This window comes from Bubalus kerabau, chromosome 11, assembly GCF_029407905.1.
Source record: "Bubalus kerabau isolate K-KA32 ecotype Philippines breed swamp buffalo chromosome 11, PCC_UOA_SB_1v2, whole genome shotgun sequence".
Lineage (NCBI taxonomy): Eukaryota > Metazoa > Chordata > Mammalia > Artiodactyla > Bovidae > Bubalus > Bubalus kerabau.
In genome coordinates, this window is record NC_073634.1 from 65,494,548 (window position 1) to 65,522,114 (window position 27,567).

General features: G+C 42.8%; 1 long non-coding RNA gene across 1 annotated transcript in view; it reads right to left on the minus strand.

Moving 5' to 3' along the window:
• Nucleotides 1–13,900: 13,900 nt before the first annotated feature.
• Nucleotides 13,901–27,567, minus strand: part of LOC129623241 (uncharacterized) — a 164,091-nt gene continuing 150,424 nt past the window's right edge. Inside the window, exons 4-5 of the long non-coding RNA XR_008700422.1 lie at nucleotides 15,042–15,157; nucleotides 13,901–14,113 (exon numbers count right to left, since the gene is read on the minus strand). This is a non-coding gene — a long non-coding RNA (uncharacterized LOC129623241). The remainder of the gene's footprint in view (nucleotides 14,114–15,041; nucleotides 15,158–27,567) is intronic.

Here is a 27,567-nt window from a genome sequence, read left to right on the forward strand (position 1 = left end):
AACTTTGTGGCATTAAATGGAGAAGATGATGGTGTTGCCATTAAGATGTGAAGTAGGACTATGGGCATGGTTTTTTCAAGGCCTCTATGTACATGCCAAACTCTCCCTATGTGGGTGATTTAAATGAACTGGTAATTTTGCTGAGGTTCTTTTTTTTTTTTTTTTTTTTAATATTTCCTTATGTCACTCCAAGTTTTACATTCCTTCCTTGTTTATTTATATCACATGAATTCATCTTACTGAAGAGAGGAGATGTGTTGTAAGTTAAGAAAGAACAAGGACTCTGGAGGCAAGTGGGTCAGCTCTGTCATGTTCTAGTCACATGACCTTGGACAAGTCATTTCCTTTCCTCTGAGCTGACTTTGCAAAACAGGGAGATAATTCCTTCCATCAGGGCTGCTGAGAGGTTTAAAGATAAAACTGTAGGAAGGTAACTTTGCAAAATGCCTGTCACACTGTCAACGCTCACAATGGGTAGCTACTATTATTCTTGATTTTGTCTTTCATGTTTCTAGTTTCTTGGTGGAAGAGTCATAACTGTTTTATTTTTTTTCAACAGGTACACAACAGGATCATTGATGGTGTTTGTGTCTGTATCAGTATTATCTACTCACCAGCCTAAGCCATGGAAGCAAGTGTTCTTGCTTCTTCTCCATGCCCTGCTTGTGGGACGTCTCTCCCTTCTCCCCACTTTTCTCATCCTCCACCTCTTTATCACTCACTGTCACCCCTTTATCAAGGTAGAAAATGTGGGCACACCACTACCAGTTTTCAGCATAGTTTTAATTAAAAAAAATTTCATATAATCCCATAACACTAGGTGGTTTCTGTCTAAAAATCAAAACCCAAGACTATTGTGTAGACCAAAAAAAATATTTGGCAACTGGCTTTTTAAATTTTTTTCTACCATTTTTCATACAATGTACACTTAATACAACTCTGAGACTCTTTGAGAACAAGTTAGCAGGAATTGGTGAAACGTTTTTATAGATTAAAAATTCAACTTACATCCTTGGTTTTGACCCTAGTGAATAAAGGAATAAGAATGCTGAATGGTCTCCTCCCAAGAAGGGGGCCTGGAGTGGGGGAGGTCCCCACCAGTGTGGTGTCATTAGCAGTTGACATGCCTCAGCCGTACTTCTTGACTCACCTGCCAGTGTCTCTCAGACATCACTCAGGCTCTGGGCCAGTTCACCTCCACCCCACACTCCTGCCTTGGCCATGCCCTCAGCCCAGAAATACTCCTATTCTTCTAGGGGAATTAATGCATTCATGGCACTTATTGGAAGAGATAGTAGATCTGGAAAAGAAAACCAAAATATGGTAGAGTGGACAGAATGCATCTTGGGAAGTCATTGGCAAATGTAGCTTCAAGTCTGGACTCTGTGAACCTCTGAGTAAATCATTTAGCTTCTTGAGCCCATTTACTTTGTCTGTAAAACAGTTTTTCCTTTATTCACAATTGGATATTTATTGAGTTCTTAGTAATTGCCAGGCATTGCTCTAGGTAGCCCCTGTGCCAGAGAAGAGGGTTAGAGGATGTAGGTAAAGGGTGTATAAGTCCAGTTTTAAAATAGGTCAGACAAGGGTTCACTGAGAAGGTGACATGTAAGTGAGCATTTGAAGGAAGTAAGGGAATAAGTGTTGAGGGTATCTGGGGAGAGAATGTTCCAAACAGGAAGTTGCTTGTGCAAAGGCCCTGAGGTAGGAGGGAGCCTGACATGCTGGAAGAATAGTGGGTAGACCAGTGTGGCTGCAGCCCATGAGGGAAGCAGACAGTAGTGCAGATAGGGTCAGAGGGAAACAAGAGGGAGCTAAGTTGTGTGCAGTCTTGTAAGCCATGGTGAGGTCTTGGGTTTTCATTCTAAGAGAAGATAGGAAATCCTTGGAGGGTCCTGAGCCAAGGACTTAGGTTTTGGAAGGGTCATTCTGGCTGCTGTGTGGACAATAGACTGTAGGTGGGCAGGGGTGTGAAGCAGGGACACAGGTTAGGAGGCTGTTGCCCTTAAGGTGGTTTGGACCAAGCTCTAGCTGTGGAGGTGGTTGGATTCTGGACGTATCTTGAAAGCAGAACAGTATGCTGATGGATTGGACTGAGCATGACGGAAAAAAAATAGTTAAGGAGCTCTCAAGGGTTTTGGTCTGAACAATTGGAAGAATTGTGCTGCCATTAAGGGAGATGGAAAAGCTGGGGGAGGAACAGATTTGGAGTCGGAGGGAGATGCGGAATTTAGTGATAATAATCATATCTGCCCTGCCTCCCTCATGGGGTTAAATTTGATGATTCATGTGTAATTTACCCTCCCAATATTCCTTACAGTTCCTAGTATTCAAAGACTCTATCCCTTTCCATTCAGATGCTGTCTGTACTGTGGAGAGTTGCCTCTCGTTTGCTCTCAGCTGGTTGCAGGTGGTAGTGGGTGAAGGGTTCCTAGCACGTGGACTCTTGGATCTGACAGGTATTATCTGAGCTATATTTAGATGGATATTTTAGGATGGGTTTTCACAATCATGACTCAAGTATGACTTAACAGTTGATACCTTCATTTCTTCCCAGCAGAATATTGTTTCTAATTTTTCTTTCATATAGCAACTGATGTTGCCATGCAGATCTTTTGGTTGCTATGAGATGGTAACATTACTCTGCCCCACGATTGGCCGGGTCCTCCTAAGCAGTGTAGTTCTCACTTGGATGACTGGCACTGAGCTGTTACTATGGTGAACTTTACAATTTCCTTTGATTGGTGGTTTCAGAAATAGGTCATCAGTGGAATTCATTATATTTTGTAAGTAGAAACGAAAAATAAGTATTGTAACTTTTTCCCACCACCAACATGAAGGAACTGTGGCACTTAATGACATAATGAATCACTGTTTGATGACTTAGGAACATGTTGAGAACTGAAAAGTAATGATAATCCTGTACTAAATTTTGGTGGGGGTATTTTCCCTCTTTCTTTGAGTTGATTATTCAGAGTTAGGGACATCAGGCTGACCAGAGTTGGGGTGGGGCTGGGGAGATGTACTTAGATTGAAAGGTAAACTCTCTTCTCTCTGAAGGATTCAAGGTGATGCTGGGGGCCTGGGTGTGGAGGGCAGGAGGGATGTGGGCTCCAGGCAGTGCTGATTCGTGCTGCATCTCAGTGAAGTGTTCTCGTGGTCTCAGGAGGGGCTAAGCCTTTGGTAATCAGGTTTGCCTCTAGAGGGGAAAGCTATTGAATGTTCCTGGTTGGACATGGCTTGATGCAGGGGTTTAAGAGTCCAAGCAGGGCTTGTGCTAGCTGAATCCTATCTTACACCCCTTCCCCAGCTTTACTCTGGTGGGTAGGCAGATCTTGAACAGTCAGGCTTCTACTCACCTTTGCTCTCAACAAATGGGAAAAGAAGGTAGAGGAATGCATTTTAACCTTTCTGATTTTATAACATCCTTCTCTATAAGAAAGCTGGAAGAACCTCAGAAGAAGGATGAATTATTTTAAGTACATGTGATCTACCTTTGTCCAACACTTGACTAACAGGTCTTGTTTGGAGTGATATGTGGGAGGATAGGGGCAGGGATGGCAATGAAACTGTGTGGGAGAGTCAGGGAGCCCCCAAATGGAATAGGTAACAGATTAGGGTGCTAGGGCTAATATTTGACACCTAGAGGGGATCATTGCTAATGCCTCTTTCCTATATGACAAACTTATCTTTGGTAATCACACAATAAAATCAATAATAAGAGAAAAGAAATGTTCTTTTATGAAATTCTGTACCATATGAATTTAAAAAATAAAAAATATAAATCACAATCTAAAAAACGGAAAGAGTTACAAAGTAATATTTGTAATTTCACTAATGTATTTTTGAAGAAAGAGATGAAAACATAGACTGACCTATTGGTTTTATATAGTAATGAGCAGCAACTTTATACTTTCTGTTTTTGCTATTGCCTTCTGCGAATTTGTCAGTGAATTTGTCAAACTTCTCTTCCCATAATCATGATTTTGATCCAACTTTGATCAAAGAACACTTTTCATTCATTTTAATTTTAGAAGCTTTCTTTCATATGAAGCAATAGTTTAAATAAATAGAAAGCCTTCAACATAAGGATACTTTTGGCAGAGATGCATAAAAATCCCATTTCACAATCAATTCCAGAAACTTTAAACACAATAAAAACTCCAAGTGATCACACAGCATGACAGAATTGAAGTACCTCAAGTTCTGTTTGTCCTTACAATCACTGTGCAGTTGTTTATTTTGAATCAATTGTTTGAACACAGAATTTGAAGGACCAAAGAGATTGGACACATGTGCCCAAAGCAAGCTTTCTTATGCACTTACTCTTAAAATAAAGGCACCGAGTTAATTCTCGGAGTCAACTTCCACATAGAATATGCTTACTAAAGGAGAAGCAATAAAAATATGCTAAATTGAAGCTTACATTTATGTTGTTAAAACTCAATATCAGTTGCAGTAATTGTTTGGAACCTAGACCAACAAAAATATTTTTTTTGGCGAGGGCAGAGCAGTTTATTATTGACATTGTTTAGAACTGCTTGCCATCCTGATAATAGAAAGCAGACTGGCTTTTTAGCTGATTTTGTCACTGTTTTTAAGTCTCCTTTAAGCCATGTACCCCTGGATGGCCCGCCCCTGGGGTGGCCCACTCCTCTTGCCCCCAGCGCTGCACCCGAGTAGAATCACTCTGATTGTATCTTGCTGGAGACACAGCATAGCAAAAGGTGATGATGCAGGGGACTGAAGGAATGACAGGCACTGAGAGGCTGTCAGTCAGCAAATATCTGGTAAATCCTCTGACTCTGATACAACCAAATGGATTTTTTTTTCTCAAACATTATTAGCTTAAGCATCCTTCTTTCTCATAAAAACACTGGTGATTCCTGCAGCTTTGCATGTTTTTTGTATAGCTCTTCTGTAGCCTGACATTTTCTCCTAAACTTCTTGCTATTTTATTTTCTGTTCTGGGGCATTGTTTTTAACCCCTAATTTAATTCCGCACTAAAATCAACCCTGAGCTTATCTTTACTAATAAAACATGTGACGTGCTTTGCTGAGTCTTCAGAACTGGTTGAGTCATGGAGCAAAGGCATTGGATGTCTGAAGTTGCAGGAACCATTATGAGGGCTAGAATGATTGGTAAGGGAAGGAGGAAAAAATAAATAGCAGAAGTCACGACTTACCCTTCAAGGTTTGCTGTATATGACACCCCTTTTTTTTTCCTTTCACCACATCAGACAGATATATTTAGATCCACCCTTGTATTAACAGATAGTTTCCTGGGTAGGGTGATTTAAAAGCACTGGTGCCTGAACTTCTTCATTAGCTTTCTCTATCCCTTTAGCTTAAATATTTGCTCTCCACAGGCCTCTGGAAAGCAGCTACCTCTGGAATACAGGTACCCCTGGGAGAAGTAACATATCCAGTCTCTAACACTTTAGTATAAATGAGTGTATTTGATTGCTTCTTCTGTCACCTGATCAGCAGGATGTGGGCCCTGGGTAATTAGAAAGTCATGGAGACACTTCTCAACTCAGCCCAGCTCAGCCTTGAATGTGTGCATTCGCTTTAAGATCTTCCAATTCCCTCTCTGAGGATAAACAACAGAAAAAGGCCCACCCTGTTGATAAGAAGTCTGAAAGAACTTCATGTGTAAGGAATAATATGGTTTATTTCTCTCCGAAGAGCCAGAACATCCTCCTATCCTACAGCACAGCCCCGGACTTTGCCCCAAGAGCTGCGGAGGCCTTGTGCCATCACTTGTGACTCATTTTTATTCTACTTGCATATGTCTGGGGAGAGGGCCCTCTGAGATTTCCTCTTGGCTGTGCTTTAGGCTCCATAATAGCAATGGATCCAAGCTTCTTAATCCAGTGAGGTCAGGTGGCAGCCAGCCAAAGTGGCCTCCGTGGAGTGCGTTGGTAGGAGTGGCACTTTCAGAATGCATTAAAATATCAGGAGCCAGCCAGGACAAAAGCCCAGACTGACAGCACGCCTCTAAGAAGAGTGCCTGCACCAAGCTTTAAAAAAATAAATAAATAAAGGAAGGAAAGTATTTCTATTGAACCAAATTATTGTTCTGTGCCAGCTTTTGTTCCTAGAAGCATTGTGTTTGTGTGTGTGTGCACACACGTCTGTGAACATGCAGTGACTGATTACTCATAGAGGCCACTACCTGAAAACTCACACAGGCAAGTTGTAGAGATGAGCTAGAAAGTGTTAAGAAGGCAGCTGAGAGGATGCCCGCCAAGGTTATCAAGAGCAAATGAAGTGACCTTGATTTTGTTAATACTTTGTCTTCCTCTCAGGGTTTAAAAATGTGTGTGTGTGTGTGTGTGTGTGTGTGTGTGTTTTAGTCACTCAGTCGTGTCTGACTTTATACGACCCCATGAACTGTAGCCCGACAGACTCCTCTGTCCATGGGATTCTCCAGGCAAGAATACTGGAGTGGGTAGCCGTTCATCCTCCAGGGGTTCTTCCCAATCCAGGGATTGAAAACAGGTCTCCAGCATTGCAGGCGGATTTTTTTTTTTTTAACCGTCTGAACCACCAGGGAAGCCCTTAAAAATATATTTATGTCAGTATATAATCCAAGAATGTTCATTAACTGCCTACTGGGGTGGTTGTGTTCATAATATGTATCTATTCCAAACACAAGATGTTCATAGGAAGCATGAAAACTGCTCTGGCTGTGGAATAGTGTCTGCTGTTTTAAGGTTTAGAGCCACATATATAAATGTAGTACCACACAAATTCACCCTCCCTTCCATGAGCCATTGTTCTTCATTATACACAGGTACTTTCCCAGGAATATGTGTATAAGATAAATATTTTCAAATAAAATCATATTTTGATTGCTCTAAAAAAGGAAGTGCATGTGGCAAAACTTTCCTTTCTGAAAAGTATGAGTACAGAATGAGAAGCTCATGGGCCTGGTTATTTTCCCTCTGTGGGCTCGGTTTTCTCATCTACAGAATCAGAGAGTGAGTGCAATGAACGGTTTCTAAGACTTCATCCCAGTTTTATCCTTCTGAGTTCCAAAACTGTTTTAACATAATCACCTCATAATTTGCCCGTCATCTTTTTAAACCCAGAATTTTGACTCTGGGCTGTCTTACTTAAGAAGGGTTCACCTGAATTGGTACTAACAGGTTGTCTGAATGTGTTATTCCTTTCCACTGTTCTTTAGGGATGAAGTAGAATGAGTCATAAGTGAGGAGGTTATAGAGGCCCAGGCACATCAACAGGAAGACAGAGACAGGAAGAGGGGTAGCGAGACATGTCAGCATTTTCCCCCAGACAGCTTGAAAGCAAAAGCAGAGGCCCCTTGTTTTGCTCACTGCTTTTGTAACACTGACCTGTCCGCGTGGGACACCTGGCCACAGAGCACAGCCAGGAGCATTTCCTGGAAGCCCACAGGCCTCGAATGCAAACAGCTGCCCTGCAGGTTTCTCTAGGAGAGAAAAGTCTGGGAACTGCATGAATTACAGGAAGTGAGCCTTAGGCAGGACTTCCCCAACCGTTGCCCCGTTTGACAATCTGTTGAAATTCTCCCCAAACCAAATATGCCTTTAAAGAGGATTTTTTCTTAGTATTTCCACTGTGGGAAATTAAAAGCCTCTTACTTGGTGATGGTAAAAATTTGGTAATTTTGCACCTTTGGTGCCTTTTTTGTGATTTATATCCTTTCTTCTGGAAATGGCCTGTTGACCAAGAATATTTATTAACATACTTTGAAGGACAGTGACAGCAAAATATGATCTGCCTCTTGTTGTGCCTGACTCTTTGCGACCCCAAGGACTGCAGCATGCCAGGCTTCCCTGTCCTTCACTATCTTTGGCAGTTTGCTCAAACTCATGTCCATTGAGTCAGTGATCCATCCAACTATCTCATCCTCTGTTGTCCTCTTCTCTTCCCGCCTTCAATCTTTCCCAGCATCAGGGTCTTTTCCAATGGGTCAGTTCTTCTCATCAAGTAGCCAAAGTATTGGAATTTCAGCATCAGTCCTTCCAGTGAATAGTCAGGGTTGATTTCCTTTAGGACTGCCTGGTTTGAACTTCTTGCTGTCCAGGGGACTCTCAAGAGTCTTCTTCAGCATCACAATTCAAAAGCATCAGTTCTTTGGCACTCAGCCTTCTTTATGGTCTCTCGCATCCATACATGACTCCTGGAAACACCATAGCTTTAACTAGATGGATCTTTGTCGGCAAAGTAATGTCTCTGCTTTTTAATATGCTGTCTAGGTTTGTCATAGTTTTTCTGCAAAGGAGCAAGCATCTTTTAATTTCATGGCTGCAGTTACTGTCCTCAGAGTGATTTTTGAGCTCAAGAAAATAAGATCTGCCACTGTTTCCACTTTTCCCCCATCTATTTGCCACGAAGTGATGGGACCAGATGCCATGACCTTAGTTTTTTTAATGTTGAGTTCTAAGCCAGCTTTTCACTCTCCTCTTTCACTCTCATCAAGAGGTTCTTTATTTCCTCTTCACTTTCTGCCATTAGAGTGGTATTATCTGCATATCTGAGGTTATTGATTTTTCTCCTGGCAATCTTGATTCCAGCTTGTGATTCATCCTCTAAATCACACAAATTACTCAATTTGATCTATTCTTTGTCCAGAAGTGTGTTAGGGATGAAGTGATCAGGCCTTTCTTGCTGTATTTTAATATTCCTGAATCCTCTCCACCTATGGACTGAGTGTTTATATCCCCACTGTTCTGATGTTGAAACCCTACCCCCACAATATGATAGTATTAGAAGTTAGGGCTTTTGGGGAATAATTAGGATTAAATGAGGTCATATGGATGGAGCCCTCATGAATGGGATTAGTATCTTTATATAAGTCATGAAAGAACTCGCCTCCCCTCTCTACTCAAGACCATGTGAAGTCATAGGGAAAAGCTGAGAGTCTGCAACCCAGAAGAGGACCCTCACCAGAATCCGACCATGCTGATCTCAGACTTTCCTCATCCATCCTGCTCTCAGACTTTGAGGCTTCAGAACTACGAGAAATAAATTTCTACTGTTTATAAGCACCTCAATCTATGTACTTTATCATAGCAGTCTGACACTAATACACCCTCTGTTGGTATTTCCAGAACCACATATTTATCTATTGTCCTACCTAGGATTTTGTGATGTGCAACAGTACACATCAACAAATTCTAGTTTAACTTTTGTTGGTTATAAGGCAGCAACCTTGCCAAAATTCTCTGTTCTGTATTTTGACCTTATGCCAGTTAGTGGCTTTCTAGTAATGCTTGTTTTCTAATACTGTCTTCAATTTAGTGTGTGCTGCTAGATTAGTTAAACACTACTACCTCATCTATCTTATAGTTTTAGCACAATTATTGTGGCAGCTTCTATTACCACAGGAAGGGGATTAGAGTTTAGTCTCCCATTGGTGACTGTACTCTGTTTATGTGCGTGAGTGCTAAGTTGCTTCAGTCATGTCTGACTCTTTGTAACACTATGGTCTGTAGCCCGCCAGGATCCTCTGTTCATGGGATTCTCCAGGCAAGAATACTGGAGTAGGTTGCTGTGACTTCCTCCAGGTGATCTTTCCAACCCAGGGATCAAATCCATGTCTTATGAGGCTCCTGCATTGCAGGCAGATTCTTTACCACTGAGCCACCAGGGAAGCCCCACTCTGTTTATATGTAATATCAAGAGGTTATTTTTTTGTAAAATCATTTTCAAAAACCATAACCCTCTTATTAATTGTTTAAGAAAACTTCTATATAATCTTGACTGAATTGATGCAGGTAAATACCACAAAGATAATCCAACCTGGAGTAGGATATACTCCTATTATACTGTAAAACTAGAATGTCAAAGTTCTCTAGATATCTCAACGCTTGTCAAAAGTGGATGCTAAGGGATCCAGGGCCACTATTTGCACCATACAATATTAAGTTATGAAAATGGTAACTACACTCCAAACCCTATAAAAAAAAAATGAAAACCCAAATCTGAATATGGAATAAAATAGAGCTTTAAAGGAAGGGGTGTAGAAAGGTGATAGAAAGTTGGTGAAACATGCTCACTTGCTCAACCATTTTTTGCAGACTGAGGTGGTAGTATTCATAGTTATCAGAACAAGACTGGAAATTATTTCAGTGCCCCTTTTGGCACACAGCATAAATGCAAGCCTGGGCACCTTTAAATTGAATGTGCTTGTGTGGTACATATATATGATGGAATATTAATGAAATAGCACCGTTTGCAGAGATGTGGATGAACCTAGTGACTGTCAAACAGAGTGAAGTAAGTCATAAAGAGAAAAACAAATATTGCTTACATGTGGAATCTAGAAAAATGGTAAAGAAGAAGCTTCTTGCAAAAAAGAAATAGAGTCACAGATGTAGAGAATGGTTACCGCGAAGGGAAGTGGGGATGGGATGAATTGGGAGATTGGGACTAATATATATATACACAACTATGTATAAAGTAGATAACTAATGAGAACCTACTGTATAGCACAGGGAACTGTACTCAGTGCTCAGTGATGACCTACATGGGAAGGAAGTCGAGAAAAGAGTGGATGTATGCAAAAATATGCCTGATTCACTTTGCTGTACAGAAGAAACCAATACAACATTGTAAAGCAACTATACTCCAATAAAAATTAACTTAAAAAATTGAATACACTCAGCGTAAATTGAACCTTTTGGTCTGAGGATCCATTTCCTCGTGAAGAGGAGCAACTCCCACTTCACTCTCCTCCTGCTTTCTTGGTAGTTGCACCCTGAGCTGGCCTTACTGGTCCTTCCCAGGGTTAGCTGGGGTTGCCTTTTGGCTCTTGGATCCAGTCTCCTTTAAAATTCTATGAAAACACCATTCAAAAGAGGATTGTGAGCTCTTGCTGCCTTTGATCCCTGAGCAGGAAAGGTGACTGTAATATGATTAATGAGCTCAATTGGACTTTGCCCAGTGGCCTAGAGAATGATATGGGCTCCCAAGAACATTTAGAGGAAAAACAGGAAGAGACCCAGAATGTTCTGAGGGCAGTTGGTCTCTTGGAAATGTGTAGTCTTGGAGGAGATATCTCAGCCCAGCAGGGTTGCCTGTCATGGAGTGACAGAGACAAGCTGAAGTGGGTGGCCACCCATCCACTCACATAAACCCACCCTTCTGCTAGCTATGTGTTCCCTCTAGTTCAAGGAAGTTTCCACTCAGTGTGGTAGCACTTGAATTAATGGGAGAAATGGATTTGAATGGGATACAGAGAGGAACTTAGCTAAGAGGGAGGGCCAGGCGAAAGGGAGACAAGCTGGAATGTGACCAGCTTTAGTTCTCCAGCTAAGAAAGACTGTGATCACTACCCAAAGCATACTAAGTCTATACTGTACCTGTCACCTTCTTGGTGAGCTGTGTTGTGTTTATGGTCCCATATGGATTCGGTTCTTCTCAGTAAGCTTATATTTCTTTTGAGAAACATCCCTTCTTCCTGAAGGGAGCTCTCTGAACAGGATGGTTCAGTTTGTACCAGCTGACAATGGTGTCTTTTCTGGGTGAAGGATGTGAGGAGGGGCTGGATCTCAACTGGCTGAGCTTCTGGCCCAGGGTGGAGTCAGCTGAAGGAAGGAACACCTTTGTATAATTGGCCTGCATTTTTTGAGTTTACTAGAATGCTAGTACTATATGAGCACCATCCCAGGAGGGTCAAGGCACCATGTATGATGCCATCCTGGTACTCACCTTGGATAGCTCATAGGCACACCTGCAGGAAGCCTGTACCTCTTTAGGTTGCCACTTATGCTCTTGTACCTGAACAATGACAAAACCTTGATCTTCAAGACTTCTACAAATGGCTGCATTGGTCTAACTGCTCTTGTGAAGCCCCAAGTTCCTTCTAACATGAGAATAAACCCCTATCCTGAGAGGACTCTGAAGACATGAATTTTTCATCTGATCTACCTCCAACAGCTGTTTGATCTAAAAGGAGTCATTTAACCCTTCGGATCTTCTGTTTCCTTACCTGGAATGACAGGAAAGGGAATGACAATTTTCATATCAAAGGAACAAGATAATGTTTTGGAGAACATTTTGAGACATAATATCCTGAACAAAGGTAAGTCAGGAGTGACCATCATTCTCCTGCATCACCTTGAGATGGAAACTAGATGTTCTGTTTCCAGTTTGTACAGCGTCCACTTCAAACTCTTGTGTCGTCTGCTGCATGATGCTGGTGAGAACCGAGCCCCTGTGCTCTGGAAGCAAGGCTCCAGAGCTCGCTGTCGCTGCTTACTTGGAGAAGACTTCTCTAGAGATAAATAACACTGCTCAAGGGAATTTCAGAGAGAAAATCTTCCATGGGCCATAAAAAGGATTTATCTCTGGGAACTTAGCTATCTGTGAAAAGTAAAAAGGTAAAAGATTAGGGGACAACCAAAGTTAGGAATCTGACTCTCTTTAAATGGACTTCCAAATGTTTTTGTCAGTTTATAAGTGATAAGAATAAATATTTGAGTCAGATGGAGACAAATCTCCTGGGTCATGTGTTTTCCGCTCCAAAATGCCAGCTATGGCAGTCCCAAGCTGCTTTCAGACTGACCTCTCTTTCAAGTCTTTCTCCAAATCATTGTAATTATCAAAATCCTCCATTTTTGGCCCCACAACTGGGTTGATGGGCAGGTGGAATAGGTGTTCATTGAACTTAAGAAATTCCTCCACCTCAAAATACCTCCTGAGTATCCCATTGCCAATAACTGAAATTCTGCTATTAGCCATCACTTTCTCTAAATGAAAGATGTTGCCTCTTATTAAAATCTAAGTAATGGATTTTTTTTTTCTCCTGGAGAAGTAACATATTAAAACTGTAATGCCTTAGTGTGAAGGACTTGATTCAAGGGCCAGTAAATGACTTTTTCTGTAAAGGATTGGATAGTAACTATTTTAAGCTTTGTGGGTCATCAGATCTCTGTTGGAGCTGCTCAGCTCTGACGTGGTAGGATGGAAGCAGCCATTGAATAAGCATGGCCGAGTTTCTGTAAGATTTCATTTGCAAAAACAGGAGGTGGGCTCTAATTGGCCTGTGGGCTGTTGTTTCCAACCCCTGACTTAACTGAATCCTTTTGAAAGGAGCAACCAGCTGAGAGCAGGGGAAGGAGCACCTGACACCTGGTTTAAGGGAAGGGAAGTGACCAGTAGGGTATGAAATGTGGAACAAAGAGCCACAGGGAGAGATGGGCTGCACAGGCCAAACTTTGTAAGAGTTAGTACTGTTTAGCCATTCAGACTTTTTTTTCCTAGTTGAAATAATTTGACTCAATCAGTTTGCTTACTATATGTATTTCTACAATTTTTTATTTGGTGGAAGGGTGACACTCATTTTAATTGTGTTTAGTATATCATTCTTATTTAAAAGTGATAGTGAAAGTTGCTCTGACTTGTCTGACTCTTTGTGACCCCATGGACTCTAGCCTGCCAGGCTCCTCTGTCCATGGAATTCTCTAGGCCAGAATACTGGAGTGGGTAGCCATTCCCTTCTTCAAGGGATCTTCCCAATGCAGGGATCAAACCCAGGTCTCCCACATTGCAGGCAGATTCTTTATCATCTGAGCAGTCACACGACAAGGCAGCTCCCATTCTATCACTGAACAGCTCAGGATACTAGTCACATCATGAAAATTGCTAAACATTAAAAGGGAAACATTTTTGCATACAAAAAAAATTCAGATTGTATTATGCTCTCTCTCCCCTTCCTCTGTTTTCACTGAACATTTTTGATGCTTGAATTATGTTATGGATGGTCTGATTCAAGAAAATCAGAATGGCGTTCTGATTTTCTTGAAGCTGTGCATAAAAGAAGCTTTTTCCAAACAGGGTTTTATTTCAGGATCAATGAAAGCTGATGCATGGCTCTTAGTCTTAGCTGTGACATATTCTTAAAGGAAAAAGAGAATTATCTATAAGCTTTTTCAAGCCTCATTCAGGTGTTCGTGGACACGTAGGGGAAAATGCATGATATCCACAGAACTGTCATGGCTGACCCACACCACAGAGGGAGTGAGCTTGAGTGGTCTTGAGTGGCTTCAGTGGTCTTCCAGGAGTGGGGTGTGGTTTGACTAAGATGTGACTCCTTGTTGCCAGTTCCTCCTGAGTCACGCTGCGAACATGGAAGATGAAAAATTTAAAATTAGCAATGGAGCCTGCAGCTATGGACCAGGCAAGCTAGAATCATCATCTCAGCCTCTTGAGAAGACTACTGCTGACCACTGGACTGGGGATAGCAAGGACGGTGGGTTGTTAAATTGGTGCCTTCATGTCACTCTGAGACGTGCTGGCTTCTCTCCACTTGGGAATAGGCCCAATGCCTTGGATACAGTCTAATTATCTTTTTATACATTCATAAAGAAGTTTATTTTTGGTAAAGTCACTAAAACTGGAATAGACTTGATTGGTTTATATTGGAAAAGTAATTTGGGGCTCATCATCCAAATTACATTAAAAATGCTGAAATGCATTCCAGTTATTACCTAATCTAGCCTACTTCTTTTTTATCAGGGAGATGGAATAACATTCAAATTATAGGGCTTGTGTATATTTTGTGTCCCTAAGTATAAGCTATTAAGAGAAAAACTGTTTTAAAAAGGGGACTGTTAATATTCACTGTATGGTTTATAGATGGACCCCCTTCTTCCCTCTGCAGGATATTGTTGGAGATCTGAATGCAGAAAGGACAAAAGATCCTCATCAACTGTGCTGTACACAGCCAGCCCTGGAGGAAAGGGTGGTACCTGCATGAGTCAGGGTGCCTCCAGAGAAACAGAACCAGTAGGGCACACACACATGCATGCCAATACACACACACACAGTCAGACCTCACTATTCATGGTAGTTATGTTTCATAAAGTCTACAAACATTGAATTAGTAAGTACAGAGTCATGGTTCCTAGGGGAAATACAGTGTGGTTCCTATGAGCTTCTGGTCACATTCCCATCAACTGATCAAAATATAATCTTGTTTTATCTGTATTTCTGTTTAAAGACACCTTACTTAATATACACTCTTGATTCATTAACGTTGAACTCACGGCCTGCAGCTCTGTAACCGATGCCTGAAGGAAGTCTGTTTCCTCACGGGGCTCAATCACAGCCGTCTGGCATTAGGAACACTGGACAAGCACTTCAGCATGATGCTTAGGAGCATCTGCAAACAGTAAAATCACCAACAAAAAATGTAAAAATATGAAAATCATGGTGCTACATACACCGTGTAAAGAACACTTGTTTACAGTCTGAGAGCTGAACAAGAAGGCAGAGCGTCATCTCGTTCAACCTTAGATAGAAACGAATGGATTAGGTGACAAATTCTTTACCACTCTACATGTAGCCAGGAATGACTGTGGAAGCACCAGAAGTGTTAATTTGGGGGTAATACTAAATTTTAACAAGTAGGCAAAGTCACAAATACAGAATCTGTGAATAATGAGGATCAAATGTATACCGAACAAGATTTATTTAAAGCAATCAGCCTTCACGATTGTGGGGACTTGCAAGGCTGGAAACTCTCTGGCAAGAGCTGAAGCTGCACATTTTAACAGGTGGAACTTCTACATCAGGGAAACCTCAGTTTTGCTCTTAAGGCCTTTCAAGTGAGTGGATGAAGCCCTCAGACTGTGAAGATCTTTATTTAATGCTAGTTGATTGTACACATCAACAGCATCTACAAAATAACTTCACAGCAACATCTTAACTAGTTTTTAATCGAACAATGGGGTGCTATCATCTAGCCAAGCTCACACATTAAATTAACCATCACAGCATGCAATTTAGAGTCCAGGATAGTGGCCCTGGAGATCTTCCCTTTGCATTTTCCTAGAAGCTTGTATGAGAAAGCATCAATCTATCATAAACCCCACCCTCTTCCTAAGTCAGTGTTTGTTCCATGTACTTTGACAACTTCCAGTCTGCAAAGGGACCTCACTCTGTCAGAGCACTGAGCACAGTGGGTGGAAGTGATGAGGATCTTTCATGTGAGGTGTTTAAAAGGGACAAAGGTATAAATAGCCAGTGGGAATTTGCTGTGTGACTCAGGGAACTCAAACTGGGGCTCTGTAACAACCTAGAGGGGTGGGCTAGAGAAGGAAATGGCAAACCACTCCAGTATTCTTGCCTAGAGAATCCCGTGGACAGAGGAGCCTGGTGGGCTGCTGTCCATAGGGTCGCACAGAGTCGGACAGGACTGAAGTGACTTAGCATGCATGATGCATTGGATAAGGAAATGGCAACCCACTCGAGTATTCTTGCCTGGAGGATCCCAGGGACAGAGGAGCCTGGTGGGCAGCCATCTATGGGGGCATACAGAGTTGGACACGACTGAAGCAACTTAGCAGCAACAGAGGGCTGGGCTGGGGAGGGAGTCAGAGGGAGGTTCAAGAAGGAGGAGACAGAGGTATACCTATGGCTGATTCATGCTGATGTTTGGCAGAAACCAACACAAAATTGTAGAACAGTTATCCTTCAATTAAAAATAAATTTAATTATAAAAAAAGGGACAGAGGTTTTCAACCTTTTCCTTTGATTCATCAAATACAACCCATCTTTGTTTGAAATTTGATAATTTTCTTATGCCTGAAAGATTCAGGCTTTTTCTGCTCTGAGCCTCATCCAGCAGCCAGCTGTTCAGCCCCTGCCCTGGAATTAATGACAGGGCTCAGACTTCTCTCAGTCTCTGGGCTGCCGCATGCTGTCAACAGTGTTGTTGAGCAAGAGCAGTGTTATTGCCCAATCTCTAGGCTTCCTCATTCCTCTCGGGCCCATGATGGAGGAGGAAAGGCAGGAGGGACCTTGCCTCATGCTGTAGCCCCTTTATTCCGAGTGTGATGCACAAACCAGAAGCACTGGCATCACCTGAGAACTCATTAGAGATGAAGAGCACCAGACTTACTGAATCAGGATCTGCACTTTTTGTCAGGTTCCAGGAGATTCATATCTACGTTTAAGATTTGCAAGCATGCTCTGGGGAGTTCTGTGGAGCCTACGATCCTTCAACCCTCATTGTTTAGGTCTTGAATCCTGACCCATCTTTCCACCTATTTTGAATCAGATATTCCAGAACAATGCTGCTCTACCTGGCACTGGTGAATGGACACCTCCATCTTACTTTCCACAATAGGAAACCTTTGAGTAATCCCAGCTGCAGAGCCGGCCTGCAGTTTTTCTTCCCCTGGTTGTGGGTGACTTTATTCTCAGTGCCTGCCCCGGAGCATGACTTCTGCCCCATCCTGCCCTGTTATCCTGCCTGCTCACTGCCCCCTGAACTCCTGTCAGGTTCTACACACAAACATGTGGGAGAAGAGACTGGAATTTCCTCTTCAGAACCGACTTGGACAGATTCAAACACTGATGAGCACAGTTGGAGAGAGGAAGTAGAATCAGCTGAGAGATGCAGGGAACAGGGAGTCAGTTTCTAGCTGCGTCATTTCCAGAGCAATCTGAGGTCACCATATGAGCTCTACTGAAGCCTCTGTTGCCTAATTCTAAATTGACAAGGCATCTACCTACCTTTGAAACCCTTCTGTGAAACCCGTTAAACCAGTTCAGAACCTCAAAGTTTCTCTGTACATTTGCTTTTGAGGCTGGTTTAACAAGGATGTGGCCAGCAAAGAGCTACAGTATTGACTTCACTAGAGGTCTAATGGTATCATTTTTATTAAGCATGGCATCCATTAACCTGTCATTATGGGATACCCCCATGCCATGAAGTCAAATGATTAATTTACCATGCATTTAATAGTATAGTCTGTAATTATCAAGGCTATTTTCCAAACTTCACATTTGATCATTCTTGAAGAGAGAGGATTTCTTACCATGAAAACCAGCTTTAGGCTTGGATAGCAATTACTCATCCTTTTTCCCCCTGACATTATAACTATGGGGAAGACAATAGATTGGTTCCCAAAATGACCTCAAGCTTTTTCCACTTGCTTTGTTGTTCAGTTGCTAAATTATATCTGATTCTTTGCGACTCCATGGACTGTAGCACACCAGGCTCCTCTGTCCTCCACTATCTCCTGAGTTTGCTCAGTGATGTTATGTAACTATCTCATCCTTTGCCATCCCTTTCTCCTTTTGCCTTCACTCTTTCCCAGCATCAGGGTCTTTTTCAATGAGTCAGCTCTTTGCTTCAGGTGGCCAAAGTATTGGACTTTCAGCTCTAGCAACAGTCCTTCCAATGAATATTCAGGGTTGACTTCCTTTAGGATTGACTGGTTTGATCTCCTTGCTGTCCAAGTGACTTTTAAGAGTCTTCTCCAGCACCACAGTTCTAAAGCATCAATTCTTCAGTGCTTACCCTTCTTCATGGACCATCTTTCATATTGGCATAAGACTTGGTCCCTAAGAAGGCTAACATCACCAAAGAACTGATGCTTTTCCCACTTAAACTGTGTCAATTTCTAGCCTCATCTCCCATGTCTCTAGAAGGGGAGAACATTTAGTCATAAGCTGATCAATAAACACCAGCCTGCAATTTGCTGAGGGTCGTTTTCTTGACTCGTCTGAACCAACACACGCTTATTGTGATTGCCATTGTGTCTAGACTAAGTGCCTGTCAGTAGATGTGCAAGTCAACCTGAGCAAAGGAAATTGACTAGACAAATGAACTGACTAACATGTGCCTGGAACACTCTGAGCTGTTCTGCTGTACAACTCTAGGGGGTACTATGGTTATCTGTGTAAACAGAGTTCATGAGCAGTGCGCAACCTGTAAGACGGCATGTGGTGGCCCTGGGAACATTCTTTCCCTGGCTCTACCTTGTCATCCATCTGCTATTGCCTAAATACCATCTCAGAAAAGCTTTCTTGACCATTTCATCATAAGGGGCTGCACTCTTACACCCCACTCTGTTTATTTCCTTCATTGTACTTACCACAGTCTGAAAGGATCTGGTTTAGTCTCTGCTTTTCTATACTAAACTGGAAGTTTCTGGAGGGCAGGGGTGTTATCTGTTTGATACACAGGAGGTGCTTAATATGTATTTGTGGACTGAGTGAATGAGATACTTAATATATGCATTTAAAGCAATGCCTGAAAGAAGGGAGATTACTTCAGGAATCTTTTACCCTATCATCAAAATGCTTAACTAAAATTTTTCCCATGGTTATTCTTTCTGGAATTTTTTGTTTTGTATAACTTCTGTCCTGTTTTACTTTGCCTTGTCTCTTATCCTCTGCTATCTTAAGGTAAAAATAATAACTTTAAACATCTCTAAAATGAGAGAAGCACCTGGTATGAGTGCCCACCGAATACCAGGCATGGTTACCAATACAAAATAGTGAAAACCATGGTCTTTACATCAATTATAAAGCAAGACACAAACATGAAACGTCGATGCTTTTTAATAATTCAGGCTATGCCTATGTTCTTAAGGATTGATAGAGAAGGGGACTATCTTTCTCTGCTCAATATCCTTAGAACCAGAAAGATAATCCACTAAATATATTTTTTTCTAGTACAATAAAAATAATTAACACCAATTTGAGGAAAGAACAGAAGAGTTGTCACAGACAAAAACATGATTAATTACCAAATTAGCTCTGTAAACACAATTGCTTCAGAGGCCTGTATGTTTAGCCTGAGACACTCAGAGACTTGATAAAGGTTGGTGCTAAGTCTGAGAGTCTTAAAGGGAATGTAGTGGGATTCCTGATTTGAATCTAAACTCTTTCCACCAGCAAGACTAGAATATATCCAAGTTCCTCTGAGTACAGCCAGGCGAACAACTCTCAGATGTACACTTGCATGAGTAAATTGTCAAGAGTGCCTCTGTGTGGGGTCAGGGACCAGAGACCAGGAAGGACTCTGGTCTGAGCCTGTGGAAAGAGGGCAGATGCCCAAGGAGCTGCCATCAGGAAGGGTCTGAGTCACAGAGCTGCGGGAGGGTCCCCTGGTGTCTAGTTGGTGGAGGCTGGCCTACTACCTGTGTCTTAAGGAGTCCACGAGACACAATGCTGGCACCTTGAGGGTCGACTCTTGGGCTCATCAGGAGAAAAGATATTACATCATTCATGGAGGATATTTAGAGGAATGGCAGACTTGGCTGGAAGCATACACGTGGGGGCATAAGGATAGCTGGCGTGGGAAAAGAAGAACATGGCAGAGGCCATGTGTTTGTGGCACATAGTGAGTATACGTCAAACAATGTGTGGGGTGAAACTTCTGGTGTGACTCTGAGGGGCCTCAGAGATCACACATCACTCAGGTGAGGTGATGCAGGGAGGTTCTATTGCTGTGACTCATAGGCCAATAAAGCTAGACAGACTCAGCGTATAGAGTTTGCAAATATTTGAAGAGTTGGGCCCATAATGTAGCAGAAAGATGTGAGCGAGAAGATTGGGAGTAGGACCATGCACATCACTTTCCAGAAACAGGGTCTTGTAGGGGGTGGATGGGAAACCAGGGTGCAAAGATAGACTGTGGCCACAAGCAGTGGCCCTGAATGACCAAGCTAAAGATATTGTCATTGGAGGCTAATCAGAAGGAAAGTGATGCAAGGAAATCAGGATTCAGGGAGACTTACCTGGTCCTGGTGTTTAGTAGTAGTTTTCAAACTTGCTTTAACATTGGAAACATTTTTGTGAAATGAAATTTAATGAGGATGCTTTGTAGGTATGAAGTAGATCAGACCAGAATGGTATTAATAGAAAGGGAGGGTAGAAAAAGCTGGGGCCTGGGTTACACTGTGATGCCCAACAGATACTTCTTGGTGGTGCAGTAGTTGGAAGTTTAAGCTTGTTTTTCTCACCTGTATTTCCTAATATAAACAGTTATTAGTATCATAATTAAAAATTCCAAAATTATTTTAAAAACTAAAACAATTCACTGCTTTGTATTTAGAATCAGTTCATGGCGAGCCTCCTCAAAAAACTTTCTTTCTTTCTCTGAACCTCATGTATTTTCTTCTAATATATCATCTTGTATGCTCTTTGAAACTTGTGAATGGATTCACAGAGGTGCTGTTTTGGTCCATTCAGGCCACTGTAACACTATACCATAGACTGAGTGGCTTATAATCAACAGAAACTTATTTCTCACTGTTTGGAGGCTGGAAAGTCCAAGAGCAAGGCACCAGAGCATTTGACTTCTGGCAAGAACCCACTTCTTACATGTGTGAGTGTGTGTGTGTGTGTGTGTGTGTGAATATGCATATATATGAATGAAGAAACGATGCAGTACAAGGAACAGTGCTCGGATGGCAAATTCGTTAGCCAGTAAATCTGAGATTGATTAAAAGTCCTGCTATTCTCTCCTGGGTATGCCCTGTCCCAATAGATGACTCACTCAAATTCACACTGGGCCCAACCACAGAGGAGCAGCAGTGACTAAAAGTGACTAAGCACTTTAGGAAATCAACATTCTGGTTTCTCAAATGTTGAGTCTGATTATAGTTTCACATCTTGGGACCCGCCTCACTCTGGCACAGCTTCATTCAAAATCTCCCCAGAGAGGGTGTGGGGCAGACACAAGAGCCCCCGGGGCTTGAAAAGAACTTTGAGAGGCTAATTGTCTGTGGAGATGAATGGTTACAGTCAGTGGGCCCTCGAAACTGGAATGTAGCTTATGAAATAGAACATTATTATTCCAAAACCCACTCTATGCAGAGGAAGTGGAACTTCTCTAGCCAATTGGTGAGCTGAGCTTCTCAGTTGTTTACCTCTGGGCTTCACGTTCGAGAAGAGCTTATTTCCTAAGGCCTCACCAGCCACAGGGAGAGAAATCAAGGATCTGAGTTACAAAGAGGTATTTGATTGCAGGCACCACCTGGTTTCCCAGGATGTCAACATTTGCCAGAGCTCAAAGAAGCTGCTTGGGCTGTTCCTGCCCCAGGTTTGAACTTAATGACCCCGTAGAGAGGAGGCCTCCCACAGGCCTCAGAAAACACAGGCTGTCTAGTATCAGATGTCCATCTGGTGGACTAGAGATCAGTTGAAAAGGGGCCAGGACTGATCCTCACCCCTTTTTTTGGTACCCTGAGCCCAACCTCTCCCATTCAGGGAAAGTTCTCCATCTCATAAAGGAGTTGGGTAGTGGGGAGCGTCTCTTTTTTCTTCTCCTTTACATGAGGGTCTAATCCCCAAATCCAGAACTTAGAGAAAGGTCTTCCTTCTCCTTCAGATCCTCTTTAGAGCAAAATCCTGGTGGTCACTTGGATGTTCCAGGCCCTGAACCAGCCAGGCAGTTTAGTTTTGGCTGCTGCCCTCCCTGTAAACAGGTATTTAGATGCCCTTTTTGTGACAACGTGTGCGTGCTCAGTTGCTCGGTCAGGTCCAACTCTTTGCAACCCCCCAGACTGTAGTCCACCAGGCTCTTCTGTCCATGGGATTCTCCAGGCAAGAATACTGGAGTGGGCTGCCATTTCCTTCTCCAGGGGATCTTCCTGATTCAGGAATCAAACCTGTGTCTCCTGCATCTCACGCATTGGCAGGTGGATTCTTTACCACTGAGCCATTGGGAAGCCCTTTTGTGACAATATTTGTGGTTAAATATAGGCATCTTAGTCAAACAGGAAATTCACGTTCTTTAGCCAGAGTTGAAGAAGATGCTACAGAAGCAGCAGTGCAGGTCAAGAATCTGTGGAATGTGACTGTTCCTCATGTTTCATGCTTTGTTGGAAACCATGGTACCTTCTCCATCCTCTTTGTCCTCTGACATGACAACACTCACTCTTCACCTGGTGACAGCTCAGAAAGGACTAGAGCGTGGCATGGCACTTACAGGATCAGCCTTCCATGTTAGCACAGATCAACTTTCAAATCTCTGGGCCACTCAATCACTTAAAGGACAGGGCTCGAGGAGACTCACTAAAGGAAAAGAGGAGAACCAGGAAGGTCTGGTATCTGGGAAGCCAAGAAAAGTGACAGAGCCTACTTCAAGGTAAGACAGGTATGTGGCCAGAGTCACGAAAGAATGGACTTTTCCAGAACTTGGCTGTGAGGGACAGGGACAGTGGCAGGCAAGCCAGGGAGAGAGGTGTTAAGAAGGGAGAGACCTGACCATCTCTAGGCTGGGAAGAAGAAGTAAAAAGGAAAGAGCAAAGGCCCAGAAGAGACTGGATCCAGAGCCCCAGAGGCGTCTCTGGGCAGGAGAGGATCCATCTTTTCCTTTGTGAAAGCTGGAAGGTGACTGCAAAAGTGGCTGAAGTTCCAAGGATGTGAGCTGAAGTAGTTCATGAAATAGAAGCTGTAATGCCCTAGAGGAGGAAATGGCAACCTGCCGGGAGCCGGCATATTGCATATTGAGTGTATATTGCATATTGCATATTGGGTGCAGCACTTTCCACTGCATCATCTTTCAGGATCTGGAATAGCTCAACTGGAATTCTATCACTGCCGGAAGCCAGCGTGAGGAGCTCCACCCATGACAAAGGTCATGAGTAAGGAGGCTCGGCATACGCAAAGGCGGGATCGAGCCTCAGGAGTCCCCCTGGAAATTCTCGAGCATCTATCCCCCAAAACCAGAGTCTGCCTACTTTCTGCTTTGTGCTTTCACCTACACCTCTGACTTTACGGGGGGCTGTCCCCCACTACCTCTCTCTGAAAAAAGAGTTAACTTACAGCTCCAGTTAATAAAGTTCCTGGGTGTGATAGTGTTTCAACCTACAAATTCCTTTGGAAGTCCTCTAGCCTGCCTGAATAGGTTTTTCCGGCCACATGTGATTGCTCAGAGCCTCCCAACTGTGAGAGGCATGAGATGTTCTAAACTGTCTAAATACAGATTCCTTTGAGCAGTTAAAAGATTGATTAGAAATTGTATTGGTGAAGGGTTTTTCACTTATTGAGCCAATGTTTGCTGCTAAGTTTCCATATCCCTTACCTGCTGTGTCCCTGGCAGTGTATTGATTAATATAATTGGTGTAAGTAGTAGCTTTAATGTTTGTAACCTGGGACCCTTGAGTTAATTCTTTTTCTTGTTACAGCCCACCACACCTTTGCTCTGTAGGAATGCAACTTTATCTAAGGCTTTTGGAGGGTGGCTCCTGACCAATCACCTTTAGAGAAAAATAAGTTTTCTGAAGAAAGGGTCTTAAAATGTTAACAGGTCTCCGGGCCAGAAGATGATGCAAATCACCTAAGCTTTTGCATATGATAAGTTTGCAGGAAGAAAGCCTGGCTTGCTGCATGACTCTTCCCCTTCCCCCATTATCCTCTATGCATAACTTAAGGTATAAAAACTACTTTGGAAAATAAAGTGCGGGCCTTGTTCACCGAAACTTGGTCTCCCCATGTCGTTCTTTCTCTCACCTTCTGGCTGAATTATTCAGCCTCTTTTCTCCACTAAATTTCCTCACTGAGCTATCCTTATTTCAGCCTCTTTTCTCCACTGAATTTCCTCACTGAGCTATCCTTATTCTATTACTCTTTATATCCTTAATTAAAGTTTAATTAAGCAGTTGTTTCCTGATCCTCGCCGACGCCATCCCCGCTTCGAATTCCCTGGATCCACCGGGGCTGGACCCTGGCAGCAACCCCTCCAGTATTCTTGCCTGGGAAATCCCATGGACAGAGGATCCTGGTGGGCTACAGTCCATGGGGTTGAAAAAGAATCAGATGTGACTTAGTGACTCAGCAACAACAATGGACTAAATGTTTATGTCCCTCCAATTTGTATATTGAAGTCTTAATCCCCAATGTGGTGGGATTTGGAGGTGGGATTTTGGGGGGATAATTTGGTTTAGATGAGGTCATGTGCATGGAGCCCCTATGATGGGATTAATGTCCTTATAAGAAGAGGAAGAGACCAGAGCCTCTCTCACCCTGCCATGTGAGGGAATAGCAAGAAGGCAGCCCTTTACAAATTAGGAAAGGGGCTCTCACTAGACACAGCATCTGTGAACACCTTGATCTTGAAATCACCAGCCTCCATAACCATGAGAAGTCAATGTCTGATTTTGAGCCACCCATAAGTATATGATATTTTGTTATAGCAGCCCAAACTGCCTAAAAAAGAAGCCTTAGTTGTCTGCTGAGAGAAAGGTGGCTATGGCTGGGTGTAGTGGTGAAGGTTTAAACAGCAACTGGGAGCGTCACAGGAAGAAAGGAAGCTTGATCAATGAATTGTGAAAGGGTGGCTGTGCTGAGAACCCAACTGAGGACAGAGGACATGGCTTGTCAAACCCAAACCATAAGACTATGAATTCCTATGCTACCCTCAGTGGCCTTCACATAGGTAGTAAGTAGGAAAATGGTTGGGGTGATCCACAGAAAAGAATTTGTGGGACTGACAGCAAGAGGAAGGGGGCAAGGAGTTTGAGGCTTGTTGCAAAAATGACAGAAGAGTTATGTCCTGGGGTCCAGCTGTGTTGTCAGCGATGGGCTAGGAGAAAAGAATAGAGATGAGCAGCAGATGACCCAGGAGAAAGGGGGTGATGGAGCAGAAAGAATAAGGGATGGGTTTGATGAAAGAAGGGGCTTCCCAGGTGATTCAGTGAGTAATGAATCCACTTTCAACGCAGACCTAGGTTTGACCCCTGGGCTGGGAAAATCCCCTGGAGGAGGGCATGGCAACCCACTCTTCCACTATTCTTGCCTGGAAAATCCTGATGAACAGAGGAGCCTGGTGGGCTTCATTGGAGTCACAGAGTTGGATGCAACTGAAGGGGCTTAGCACACATGCACCATCATCAAGTAATTGGAATTGACTTATGAGATGGAAACTGCTTTCAGTTCTGTTCCAGATGAAAGGTGACAAGCCTGGGCCAGGTTTTTAGCAACATGGGTAAAGCAATAGTGATGTGTAAACTAAGGTCAGCTTGTCATAATCCATGTATCCTTCCTATTCATCCTTAGGTGCTCAATTAATGCTTACTGGCTAAGGAAATATCCTTCTGCTAACCTGGGAGGGAGCAGGATCCGAAGCTCACCTGTACCTATTTAAGCTGTGTTTGGAGTGTGGCCTACAGCTTTAGGGACTTTTGCATATATCTTGAATATTGACTTGTTTTTAATTACTGGATTCCTACTGCTCTCCATAATGTTATATATTTGGTCCTAGCCAAAAGAGACTGCACCTGAAGAGATTCTGCCACTTACTCAGAAAATCTTAGTCTTTTACTAGTTAGGTTAGGAGAGGACACAGAGAGAAATGTGGGAAGCTAGAAGCTACCAGAGCTCAACCTCGAGGAAATACCATGAGATGGGTAACAGGGAGCATGTGTATTACTCTCAAGCTTCAAATCTGCCAAGTGTGTGTCTCGTCACAGATATTTCATGTCATACCTCTATTTGCCACACAAGGCTCTCTCATCTTCTTACACATCACAGATGCACACACGCATACACACAATCTCAAGTGTTGTGGTTTCCTTTGTAAATCAATAAGGCTTTGGTTCTATAGATCAGGATTTTCCTTTCTTCAGTTCTGGGCTCTTCTGCTAAGTACCAAAGGGGTAACAAACACGAACAATGAGATGAACAGCAAAACCCAGTCCCGGAAGTCCTCATATTGAAGCCATCTCATTATGTAACAACAATTTAAAAAGTCCTAAATAAGTGAAGACCAGGATGACATATAGATGACTTTTTAAAATATTAATAACAGTCTAAAGGAAGTTGTAGAGACAACTCAGGGATTACCTCTTTACATGGTATCTGATCTATCACCACCACTGTGCTTAATAGGATTCAATAGTCTCAGTTATATTGTACAATCAGAGATCTGTTTGGCAATGGCTTAAGAAGACAAAGGCCTAAAATCAAAAAGTTCCAGCAGAAAGGAAAGAAATGAGGCATTTTGCCAGCTGAAGCCACGTACCCAAAGGGAAAAGGATTGTAAGGTGAAAGGTGTTTCTCAGAGATGGGCCCAACACTGCTTCTGTTTTCTCATAGCCTCAGGCTGGGTCTATCTTTTAGGACATTGTGACCCAGAGTGACTAACTGCATCCTCCCACCAGCTCCTACCAAGCCAGGGACAGAAATACTCATCTATGGCCGATGTGGATAATCACTGAGTCATGAGATCTGTGTTTTCCCTCATTCTTCAGCTCTGGAAGGCAGCCACGGTTCACCAACCTGGGATTGCCATCTGGGACAGCAAGAGGCAGTCCAGGTGAGCTCTGGGGCTTCAGTAAACTGGCCTTAGGGTGCCCCCAGGGCAATTCTGAGTTTTGGGGTCATCCCTAGAGCCACCCCTCTCGGGGTTCTGAGAACCAGTGAGGCTGAGCTGTGAGATGTCCTTTCCCCCTGAAAGAACCATTAATTGAGCATCTATTGATGAATAGGAAGGACACATGGATTATGACAAGCTGACCTTAGTAATTTTACAGAATGGTTAGGAAGGAACATTAACACACCTTAGGCAGTTGGTGCCTGCCTATCGTATATGGACTGTTTGTGTCCCTGTAAAGTTCATGTGTTGAAACCAAATCCTCAACATGATGATATTTGGAAGTGATGGCCTTTGGGAGGTGATTAGGTCTTGAGAGTGGAGCCCTCAGGAATGCGGTTATACTCTTATAAGAAGAGACCCCAAAGAGTCCCCTTGCTCTTTCTGCCATGTGAGGACACAGTGAGTAGATGGCATATATATATATATATATACACATGTCCACTCATATATGT